This window comes from Kogia breviceps, chromosome 10, assembly GCF_026419965.1.
Source record: "Kogia breviceps isolate mKogBre1 chromosome 10, mKogBre1 haplotype 1, whole genome shotgun sequence".
Classification (NCBI taxonomy): domain Eukaryota; kingdom Metazoa; phylum Chordata; class Mammalia; order Artiodactyla; family Physeteridae; genus Kogia; species Kogia breviceps.
In genome coordinates this window covers 61,406,210-61,418,591 of record NC_081319.1, presented here as the reverse complement: position 1 = coordinate 61,418,591, position 12,382 = coordinate 61,406,210, and the positions used below count along the sequence as shown (strand labels likewise).

Sequence of the window (12,382 nt, the reverse complement as noted above, 5' to 3'; positions counted from 1 at the left end):
TTTCTTTCAGCAGAAATGAAATCCCAGGTTAAGTACAAGTATTCGAATATTTAATCAGTAAGTCACAGTTTTCTCCAGTACATTAAATAACTTTCATCAAAAAACGTTATAGGTAAAAACATCTGAAGGACCAGCTATGTTTATGATAATTATGTTTCAGACCTTCTAGGTCATTATATATAATAACTTGTCTTCTGGACGTGGTCTTGAAGTCTTTATGGATTCAGCCTCAGTAGTAGCGAACTGCACTGCTACTTGGTTTGGAGTACAAATTAGACTTTAGCCCTCCTGGAGGTTGAGTTTTTGGTATTGAAAACCATAGGAATGAAATTATTGTATTTCAACAAAGGATCGAGGGCTTGAGGCTTAAACAAGCCAACATATAAATATATGTTTTTGTCTTGCTGTACTGCACATATGCTGTCTAGTAACAGATATTTTGTCTGCTAGTAGTGTTCTAGATTATGTCTTTCCAAAGCGCTGAGGCAGTGCACCTATTCTGTAGTTGCAGCTGATGCCTGAATGTATCCTAGCTGACAAATTATTGATTAATAAGAACTTGAATTTCTGAAAGATTTGTACTGTGAACCAAAATCTGAGTAAGGAGTCTCAAATGTAATTCTTAGCCAGAATTACATGTTAATGAACCATTTAACAGTGTAAATCAAGGAACATCAGTGTAGGGATTTCTTTTAATTTATTTTTTACCTGCTTGAAATATCAGTTAAAGGTTGCCAGCTTGGTTGCAGATGAACGGACATCTGAAGTTCACCAAACTACTTAATGTGGAATAGGATAACAGACTTCCAACGCCCTCAAGGCTGTGTGACCTTGCAGCCATTTTACATAGCACATCATCCTCCTATAGGGATGAACCTTTCCCCTGGCCCGAAAAGTAGCCGCTCTGGTTGAAGCTTGCTTATTGTAACAGGCTTTTGTTTCCAGGTAACATGTCTGTGGAAGACTTAATTCTGAATAGAGGTATAGATATTACTGGAAACTAATTTTTTTTCTATTATACTCTGCTTTATCAAAAAAGTAAAACATTTAAATTGTGCTACAGAAATTCAGATGTCTTGCAATCTTTAAACAACAAATGAATGATTTGCCCTTAAAAAAAAGAATTAAGCAGTTAAGCTGTTGGTCCCACATCAGACAAATTGTCCTTATGCCTCCTGTCAATATTGTTAACAGAGACTGTTATTTTATTAATCCTTATGATCCCGTGATTCTTTCTTTCATGCTCCAGGGCACAGTAGGTGAGAGGGTGGATTTGTTAAGCTGGGTGTGTTTATCCTTCTTTTATGCGTTCATTCAATTTTATGTTCATTTACTTATTGTACATGTATGGCAATAGAAGCTGCTAAAGTAATCATTGCTATTCTGCAAAACAACAAGGCACAGAAGCAGATGTCTTATTTCTGATATTTCTCCCCCCAGGATTATTATGATTAAAAATCCTTTCCCCCCACCCCCTGGAGAGGACAAGAGGCTGCTCACTGGAAGTTTTTTAGTGACTTGGGGAGAGGCTCAAATATCCCCCCATTATGGTAATCCACCCCAGGGGCAAACCACACAAGAATATTATGAATTTATTTTATTTTTCTATCCTTGCAAAGGTAATACTCAGCTCATTAGAATATGAAAACTATACTGTCAAATTTCAGAATTACATGAAGAAAATCACCAAAGTGGCATCATATCATGTGCATTATAGTTGTATTGACTATATTGGCTATATTAACTATATTGTGTTAACAATATATTGTATAACTATATATTGAAAAGGCAAAATGCTGTAACTTATTTCAGAGAAAATAATTATGTTGGCAAACCCCAAACTGTACATTGTAGATGGGTCCTAGGAAAAGAAAATTTAATTCATAGTGGACAAGAGGTTAGCTTCTGTTTTCAGCCATGTGCTATTTCAAGAATTAAACATCATGAATAATACAGGATATAAGAGGAATAGTCTACAGGCAGAAAAGCACATTTTGATTAGGAAAGAGAATTTAAGGCTTAAGTCTTTTTTTTAAGGAAAACTGCCTTATTACTATGAGGTAAGAAAATTGTTTCCTTCTGTTCTTCCTTGCTTTCTTCTTCTTTTTTTTTAACCTTTTTTTATTGTGGATATTTGACCTCTAAGCTGAGATGACTGAAAATGCCTCCTCTGGGCATCAACCTTTTTGAAAGACTTTTTCCCCCTCCCTAAGGGCTCTTTGTCTCTTGGAGGCATTGTCTACATTATCACCAAGAGGCAAGCATTTGTCCTTTGCAGGAAATGCTGACATCTGATAAGAGGGAAGCTGCAAAGTCGAAGAATTGAAGGTCAATATGTTGATATTGGTCTGAAGCGCATTGATGTACATTTGTGTATTGGGGAAGGGGAGAGAAGCTTGAGAGTGGGCCAGTGGGGAGGGGTAAATATTTTGTGATGCTGTCTACCTATGGGCTTATAAAGTTTACAGCTGCATTAGCATGAAAAGTAGGGCAGACCTCAGTTGCAAAAGCTACTAGCCATACACATAGGGCAATACATAAATGATACACCTTATTGCATTCTCCCATTCACCCTCCCCTGTTCACGCTAATTGGACATTTCAATCCATTTCAGAGAAGTAACACAACTATCAATCATTTTCCCTGGCATGAATCTTCCAGGAGGAAGAAAATGGAATACACCTAGCAACAGAGCTCACACACTAGCCCAAGTGCCTTAGATTTAATATCTGATCACTAGCTAGATTGAAGCCAAGAGGTGGTTCACAAAGTTGCTGCACATTAGAATCACCTGGGGACCTCTGAGACCTCCCCGTGCCCAGGCTCCTCCCTAGACCTACTGAATCAAAATCTCTGGGGCTGGGACCCAGATACCAATGTTTTTCTTAAAAGCTCTTTCGGTAATTCAAATGAGCAGCAAAGCTTCAGAACCAGCCCAATAGCGGGAACAAACTGATTTCACACAGATAAAGTGGGGCAATTCATATGTTAAAAGAACATGAATATATATATATTACTTTTTTCCTCTTTATTCTGTTTGTGTTTCAAATAGGCTTTTTTTTTCTTCTGCAAAAAGCGTTATTGTTTCTATTTGGTCCAAGGCTTGGGAGAGGGCTCCAAGGCGGTTACAAAGCTGCCTAGTGGCTGCAGAGCGGGGCTTCAGGCAGAAGCTCTGACGCCAGAGGGGCTCCTCAGAGGCCGCTGGACTTCAGAGACTCCTGTTTGTGCTCGAGGGTGAGCCTTTCAAAGAGATACTCGCCCAGCACAGCCTGCGGACCAGCCCGCGGAGGTTGGTCACGTGGTCGCCCATCTTCTTGATGAGTTTCACCTGCTCCTCCAGGAAGCGGCTCTGCAGGAAGTCACAGAGACAGGAGTCCACGCGGGCAGAACCCAGGGCACGCAGATCCGATAGTGCCTGGTTCAGGTTCTTCTCCCTAAGAATGGCGGCTTCCACAGCGTCCTGGGTTTTACCCCACTCATCTTGAGAAGGCTTCCGTGCATCCTGGAAGAGGGTGCGGCCGCAGCACTGGTTTTGCATTTTCAAGAGACGCTGGGCGCCCTCACACTTCTCCTCAGCCAGTTGGCGAAAAATGTGGCCCACCCTGTCCACAGTCCCATTGTTGCTGTCGAAACAGAAGCTCAGGGAGAGGTAAGTGTCCACAGGTGCATGTTTAACAGGCGGTGGACGGCGGCCTCCACCTCGATGGAATAATTCTGACGAACCTCGTGGTTGATCAGTGATAAGGAGCTAAGCTCAAAAAACGGTGTTGGGGCTTCCCTGGTGGCGCAGTGGTTGAGAATCCGCCTGCCGATGCAGGAGACACGGGTTCGTGCCCGGGTCCGGGAAGATCCCACATGCCGCGGAGCAACTGAGCCCGTGAGCCATGGCCTCTGGGCCTGTGCGTCGGGAGCCTGTGCTCCGCAACGGGAGAGGCCACAACAGTGAGAGGCCCGCGTACCACAAAAAAAAAAAAAAAAAAAAAAAAAAAAAAAAAAAAAAAAAACGGTGTTGGCCTGTCCTGCAGGCTGAGGATAGCTGAGTGGCTGATTCTAAAGGTTGCGACTGGAATAAAGTAGGAGGGTGGTCGGGGGCTGGAGCAAGGAGCGTCCCTGGGTCTGTTCTTTCCAAACACTGTTGAAGGAAAAGACAGATGTGCAGGACCGCCAAGCGCACTGCCTCAAATAGGCTTTCATATAAATGAACAAGAAGTCCAAGCAAGGACAAAACTTACCCTTCCCCACACCAAAATAGCTGGTGATACTAGAATCTAGATCTGGGAAGGGATTCTTCCATTACTTTCTTAACATTCCAAGCCACTAGAGCAGTGGTTCTCAAAAGTGTGGTCACCTTGTAACCAAGCAGTACCCTATGGGGCCTTCCTAGGACAGACCCATCCCCCATATCCTCTGCTGTAGTTCCTCTCTGAAGTACTCAGATAATAGTATCTCAGGCATATTTCTTGAGTTTTCAGATGCTAAAAACCACCACCCAATGGAAGAAATTAACTCCTTGATGATCATGAGCAAGTTAGCCCCCAGACCTTCTGGCACCTAAGGATGGATAATGTTACCTGCCGTGTGGCCTCAACATCAACCAATCAGAGGATTGTGCACGAGGTGATCACATTCCCTGGGACGTCCCTCCCTCACCTGGCCTTTAAAAATGCTTTGCTGAAATCCTTTGGAGATTTCAGGGGTTTTTTGGAACACAGGCCACCCCTCTCCTTGCTCGATCCTGCAATAAACCGTTCTCTGCTCCAGACTCCAACCTTTAGGTTTGTTGGGCCTCACTGTGCTTCAGACACACGAACCTGCATTGGGTAACAACCTGACCAGTTTTACCAGCGTCCCCTGACAATGTGTTAGATTTTCAAGTTTTAGGGCCCTGTCCCAACCCTATGGAATCAGCAACTCTGGTGGGGCTCAGTGATCTCTGTTATAACAGGCACTCCAGATGATTTTTATTCACCTTAAAGTTTGAAAATATCTGCATTGTCAGCTGGCCAAAGCGTCCACCAGCAGGTGAAGGGGAGTGGTGCCTGGAAAAGATAGGGACTAGCCAAGGCAAGTACAGCAAGGCAAGTACAGCAAGCATTTGCCTTGGTAGTAATGGAGAATGCCTTTACTCCAAGCAGTGGAGATTCTCCACTGCTTGGCACAGACTAGTATCTGGTAGCAGTGGCAGGGTTATTTAGGATGCTTTACATTTCAATGTAGAGTGACCGCTGTCCTGATTTGCCAGGGACTTCCCCTGTGTGAGCACTTAAAATGTCATCCTGGCAAACCCCTCAGCCCTGGGTTTGAAAAACTTAGGGAATAACATGAAATTTAGGGGAAACATGATCTAGGTTTTGGGCAAGTCACAAGTGCTAATTAAAGCTAAGCAAGTATAGGGCTTCCCTGGTGGCACAGTGGTTGAGAGTCCGCCTGCCGATGCAGGGGACACGGGTTCGTGCCCCGGTCCGGGAAGATCCCACATGCCGCGGAGCGGCTGGGCCCGTGAGCCATGGCCGCTGAGCCCGCGTGTCCCAAGCCTGTACTCCGCAACGGGAGAGGCCACAACAGTGAGAGGCCCGCGTACCACAAAACAAACAAACAAAAACCCAAAGCTAAGCAAGTATGGACAACATCTAGCCTTCTTTACCCCTTTGCGGGGAGGTAAATCTGATTGGGTGAAAGGACTAATTGTTAAGAAATCTTTGTAGAAACATCCCCTTCTGCTTAGTCCACAGGTTCTCAGTCCTGGCTAGACATTGGCATCGTCTGGGGAGATTTTAAATGATTTTATTGGTCTAGGATGACCAAGTGTGAGGGTTTTTAAAAAGTGCTTCAGATGATTCTAATGTGCAGCCAAATTTAGGTGCCACTGCTTAAGGTTTTGAACCGCTGCTACATATTTTCACCTCATCTTCCTATGAGAATATCCAACTGTAGTTGAGGTTTGTTTTTTTTTCTTTTTCTTTTTTTAACTGTCTTATTATAAGATTTACTGTCTTAAATAAGACTGAATGTACAGAAAATCCTGCTAGTCCATCTGGTATAGCTGGATTCTTAGAATAATATCGTTAAGATATATACCATTTAAGTATTGTGACTGGCCTTTTAAAAATTAACATATGCATTGAATTCGTATGATCTCTTTTGAAGTTGTCATGTTGGGGAGCTATACCTCTGATCTGCTGCGATTGCTAAATATCTGGCCACCTCTTATTAGGAATTGCTTTTAAAAATCTTTAGGGATTAAAACCAAGATTGCTGTATTATTTGTACTGGGACCACAAAAACCTCACCAAGTTCCCCCGCTGTACCTTCTACCCCCATCTCTAACCCTTGGCAACTTCTAATCTGTTCTCCATCTCCACAGTTTTGTTATTTTAAGAATAATATGTAAACATAATCATGAATTATTTAATCTTCGGAGATTGGCCTTTTAAAATGTTTCCCTCGGCATCATTCCCTTAAAGTTCATTTCAATTTTTGCATATATTAATAATTTGTTCCTTTTTGTTGCTCAGTAGTATTCTATCATAAGATTATATCACAATTTGTTTCAACATTCATCCATTGAAAGACACTTGGGTAGTTGCCAGTTTTTGGCTATTATAAATAAAACTGCTATGAACATTGATATGTAAGTTTCTGTGTGAACTTAATTTTTTGTTTCTTTTGCATAAATGCTCAAGAGTACAATTACTGCGTTGTAGGGTGAATCTACTTTTAGGATTAAAAGAGACTGTCAAGCTGTTTCTCAGAGTGGCTAAACCTTTTTATTTTCCCACCAGTGATGTGATATAATTTTTCTATGTACTTGCCAGCATTTGATGTGGTCACTATACTTTTAGTTATTCTCTGATATCTCATTATGGCCTTAATTTGCATTTCCCTAATGGCTAATGATGTTGAACATCTTTTCATGTGCTTCTTTGCCATGTGTACGTTCTCTTCCATGAAATGTCTGTTCCTGTCTTCTGCCTATTTTCTAGTTGGATTTTTTTAAGTTGTTTGAAGATTTCTTTGTATATTATAGATACAAGTCATTTGTCTCATATGGGATTTTCAAATATGTTTTCCTACTGTGTAATTTGAGTTTTCATCCACTTAAAAGCATCTTCTATGAAGCATTTTTAACTCATTTTGATGAGATTCAGTTTATCAGTTTTTGCTTTTATTGATCATACTTTCAATGTCAAGTCTAAGAATTATTCACCTAGTTCTAGATGCCAGAGATTTTCTCCTATTTTCTTTTTCTAAAAATGTCCTGCTTTTACATTTAAGATTATGATCCACTTTGATTTAATTTTTGTGTAAGGTGTGGAGGTTTAGGTTAAGGTTCATTTTTTGTTTGTTTTTGTCGAGGGATGTCCAACTCTTTCAGTACCATTTTTTGAAAAGTCTGTTCTTCCTTGATAGCTTTTGCACTGCCGTCAAAAACATGTTAAATGTATTTATGTCAGTCTATTTCTGGGTTCTCTATTCCATTCCATTGCTCTATGTATCTACCCTCCATCATTACTGCAAAATTTTGACATTGGGTAGATTAATTCCTCCCTTTTTAATCTTCCTTTACAGATTGTTTTAGCTATTCTTCAGCCTCTTCTTACTATATAAATCTTAGAATAAGCTTGTCTATAGCCACAAAAACCTTGAGGGCATTTTAAGAGTAATTGTGTTAAGCCTCTTAACTTGGGGACAATTGACATGTTTATTATGTTGTGTTTTCTAATCCGTGAACAAAGTATGTCTCCATATTTGTTTGGGACTTTTAAATTTTTCTTCATCAGCATTTTGTAATTTTCAGTATAGAGGTCCTATAAATGTCTTATTGGGCTTATATTTAAGTATTTATTTAGGTCAGTTGTAAATGGCATCACATATTTTTATTTAAGCCTCTACACATTTGTTATGAATATATAATTTGATAAAATTGTGGTGATCTTGTACTCTAAAACATTTACAAACTAATATTATTTCTCAGGCTTTTTGTGTTTTCCTTGGTATTTTCTCCATTTAGATTATCATCTCATCTTCAGATACAGACAGTTTTACTTTTCCTTAATCAATATAATAGGATATATTACTATTCAACATTCAGTAGGATATATTCCTTTCTATTCAACATAGTAGGAATAGTCCTTTTATCTTTTAAATAAACTTTTTAAAAATTTAACTTTTAAATTTATATATTTATTTTTGCTTTATTTTCTTACTAGAACCTCCAGTAATGTATTTAATAAAAGTGGTGAGAGCAGATATTGGTGCCTTGTTTCTAATCTTACAGAGAAAGCATTCAGTCTTTTGCAGTTAAATATGTCGGTATAGGTTGTTTGTAGATCATCTTTATGAGTTTCAGTATATTCCTTTTCTATTCCTAGTTTGCGTGGAGTTTTTTTTTTCTTTTTAAAAAATCATGAATGGGATTGGATTTTGTCAAATGCTTTCTCTGCATTAATGGATAGGCTCACATGACTTTTCCCCCTTAATCTATTGGATATGGTGGATTACATTGTTTGATTTTCAAATATTTAACCAACTTTGCATAACTGGAATAAATACCACTTGGTCATGGTATATTATTCTTTTTATATATTTCTGGATTTAATTTGCTAATATTTGGCTGAGAATTTTTACAGCCAATTTCATTAAAAAATATTGGTCTGTAGTTTTCTTCTTTCTATACTATCCCTGTCTGGTTTGGGTAGCAAGGTAATACTGCTTCATAAAATTAATTAGGAACTGTTCCCTCTACTTCTGTTTCTTATCAAATCATGTAAAATTGGTGTTAATTCTTTAAGTCTTGGGTAAAAGTGAAACATCTAAGCCTGAATATTTCTTTGGGGAGTTTTTAAATGAAAAATCAGTGTTTCTAATGGTTACAGGAAAATTGAGATTATCTATTTCATCTTGGCTGAGTTTTGGTAGTTTTGGGTGTAGAAGCATTGGTCCATTTCATCTACATTTTTGAATTTATAGTGTAGACTTGTTCATAATAACTTGTCCCTTATTAACCTGCAGGATATGTCATGGTATCCCTGGTTGCATTTCTGATATCTGTGATTTGTGCCATCTCTCTTTTTTATCTTTATCAGTCTTGCTAGATCTTTATTGATTAGATTGTTTATTTCAAAGAAGCAGCCTTTTGTTTCATTGATTCCCCCCCCAATTTTCCTGTTTTCAGTTTCACCGATTTGTGTTTCATCTTCATTATTTTCTTCTTTCTGCTTGTTTAGTGTTTTTTCCTCTTTCTTTTTTACTATTTTAATATAGAAAATTAGATTATTGCTTTGAAATATTTTCTTTCCCAATTTAGTGCTATAAACTTCCCTTTCAACATTGCTTTGACTTCATTCCACAAACTTTGATCTGTTATATCTCCATTTTCTTTTATTCTATGCATTTAAAAATTTTTCCTTGACGCTGTCTTTTTTACCCATGAGTTATTTGGAATTGTGATGTTTAGTTTTCATGTGATTGAAGATTTTCCTGTTGTCTTTCTGTTATTTTCTAGTCTGATTCCATTATAGCTAGAGAACATACTCTTTATGATTTTAATTCTTTTAAATCTGCTAATGTTTTTTTATCACCCAGTATATATGAGTGAATGTTCCATGGACACTTGAATATGTATTCTGCTTTTCTTGACTGTGTTCTTTAAATGTCAGTTATATCCTGTTGATTGATGATGTTTTCAGTTCTTCCATATCCTTGCTGATTTTTCTCTCTGGTAGTTCTATAAATTGCTGTGTTGAAGTCTCAAATAATAATTGTGGATTTAAAATTTTCTCCTTTTACCTTTTTCAATGTTTGCTTCATGTATTTTGAAGTTCTGTTGTTTGGTGCACACACATTTAGTATCACTAGGTCATCTAGGTGGATTATTCCTGTTATCTTTATGTAATGACCCTCTTTGCCCCTCATAATTTCCTTTGCTCTGAAATCTACTTTATCTGGTATTAATATAGCCATTCCAGCTTTTTCTGATTAACATTCACATGATATATCATTTTCATCCTTTTACTTTGAACTACCTTTATCATGATGTTTAAAGTAAGCTTCTTATAGACAGTATATAGTTGGATCATGCTTGCAATTTTTTAATCTACTCTTCCAATCTCTGTCTTTGACTTGGTTATTTAGATCATTTACAGGTAATGTACTTATTGCTATGTTAAAGATTAGGTCTACCATTTTATTTTTTCTTTTGTCTTTTACCTTAGTTTCTCAATCCTGTGTTTCTCTTATTTTGCCTTCTTGTGGGTTACTTAAACATTTTTTAATAAGTCCATTTTAATTTAATTTATTTATAATCATTTGTGTATACTGTTTGCATAGTTTTCTTAGTGGTTGCTTTTGGCATTACACTATACATATGTAACTTATCATAGCCTACTGGAATCAGTGTTTTATTACTTCAAGTGAAGTTTTGAAATTTTACTTCCATTTAGGTCTCTTAATATTCCCCAGTTTTAAAGTATGATTTTCTGTAGTATTTCCTTTATCTACATTGAGAACCACATCAGATGGTGTCATAATTTTTGCTTTGACCATCATATAGAACTTAAGAAACTCATGAGGCTAATGATAGTCTCGTATATTTACCCCATTTGTTTTCACCCATTCCATTGTTCCCCTTTTCTTTCTGAAGTTCCCAGTCTTCTGTTACTGTTTTTTTATGTTTTCATAACAGTAGGTGATATCTGGGCTTTCCAGTGCCATTGGGTATGAGTTTCAGGAAACAATGAGCCTGGCTCACTTAATGCTACTGAGTTGGAGGGTTTGTATATGTTGGGCCTGTTGGCACAGCAGATGCTAGCAGATTAGGCTAATGTTGATGGGACTAGTGCCACAGGAGGATGGGTTCCCATTCAGGCTATGCTGCTGCTACAATAGATCAAGTTCCCCTCTACCCCAAGTGTGGGGCAGTGACCTGCTGCTGTCACTGCTTTGTATTAGGCTGCTTTTGCTTCAGGTGTGTGGTGGGATCCCTTGGAAGCTTCTGCTGCTGTCAATCACAAGGTTAAATTCACTTCAGAATCACAAGTATAAATATATAGCCTGGCTCTTGTAGGACCTCTGTATTTGTTTTTTATTGCTTTCATACAAACTACCACAAATTTAGTGACTCAAAACAATGTAAATTTATTACCTAACAAGTCTGACATTGGTCTCAATTGAGTAAAGTAGAAGTGTTGGCAGGATCGACAGATGAATGGATAAAGATGTGGCACATATATACAATGGAATATTACTCAGCCATAAAAAGAAATGAAATTGAGTTATTTGTAGTGAGGTGGATTGACCTAGAGACTGTCATACAGAGTGAAGTAAGTCAGAAAGAGAAAAACAAATACCGTATGCTAACACATATATATGGAATCTAAAAAAAGAAGAAAAAAATGGTTATGAAGAACCTAGGGGCAGGGCAGGAATAAAGACACAGCCATAGAGAGTGGACTTGAGGACACAGGGAGGGGGAAGGGTAATCTGGGATGAAGTGAGAGAGTGGCATGGCCATATATACACTACCAAATGTGAAATAGATAGCTAGTGGGAAGCAGCCACAAAGCACAGGGAGATCAGCTCTGTGCTTTGTGTCCACCTAGAGGGGTGGGATAGGGAAGGGAGGGTGGTAGGGACACGCAAGAGGGAGGAGATATGGGGATATATGTATAGCTGATTTACTTTGTTATGAAGCAGAAACTAACACACCATTGTAAAGCAATTATGCTCCAATAAAGATGGTTAAAAAAGAAAAAAAAAGTGTTGGCAGAGCTACATTCTTTTCTGGAGGCTCTTAGGGGTATGTCTGTTCCCTGGACTTTATCCGCTTCCAGCCATCACTTGTAGTCCTTGACTCAGAGCCCCCTTTCTCCACCTACAAAACCCAAAATGTTGCATCTCCTCTCTGATTCTGCTTCTATTAGGACATCTCTCTTTCTCTTTCTACCGTTGGGAATGGTTTTCTGCTTTTAAGGACTCATGCAATTAGATTTGTTCCATGAGGTAATCCAGGATAATCTTTCTATCTCAAGGTCTATAACTTCAGTCATATCTGCAAAGTCCTCTTTACCACGTAAGGTAACATATTAATAGGTTCTAGGGATTAGGGTGAGGGCATTTTTAGGAGCCATTATGCTGCCTACCACACCCTTAACAAGTGACCTTGAGAAAATTACTGACAGTTTTAAAGCCTTACCTTTCCTCAAACATAAAATGGAAAGAAAGATAACTAGTTAATATCATGAAAGTGAAACAGTATATATGAAATCAGCTAATTCAAAAAATAATATTTCTTCATTTTCTTTATGATTTACATGATTCTCAGAGTTCAGTTACTTGAAGAGTTACTTTCTTTTAAACAGAAGTAAGGAATTTCAGGGTTCAG

General features: G+C 38.4%; 1 long non-coding RNA gene across 5 annotated transcripts in view; it reads right to left on the bottom strand.

Moving 5' to 3' along the window:
- Positions 1–12,382, bottom strand: part of LOC136791999 (uncharacterized) — a 74,467-nt gene that overhangs the window by 6,709 nt on the left and 55,376 nt on the right. The window contains exon 8 of one of the 5 annotated variants that reach the window (XR_010835026.1): positions 4,014–4,132. The exons of the other annotated variants lie outside the window; for them this stretch is intronic. This is a non-coding gene — a long non-coding RNA (uncharacterized lncRNA). Of the gene's footprint in view, positions 1–4,013; positions 4,133–12,382 lie in introns of those variants that run through there. 5 annotated transcript variants of the gene reach the window in all.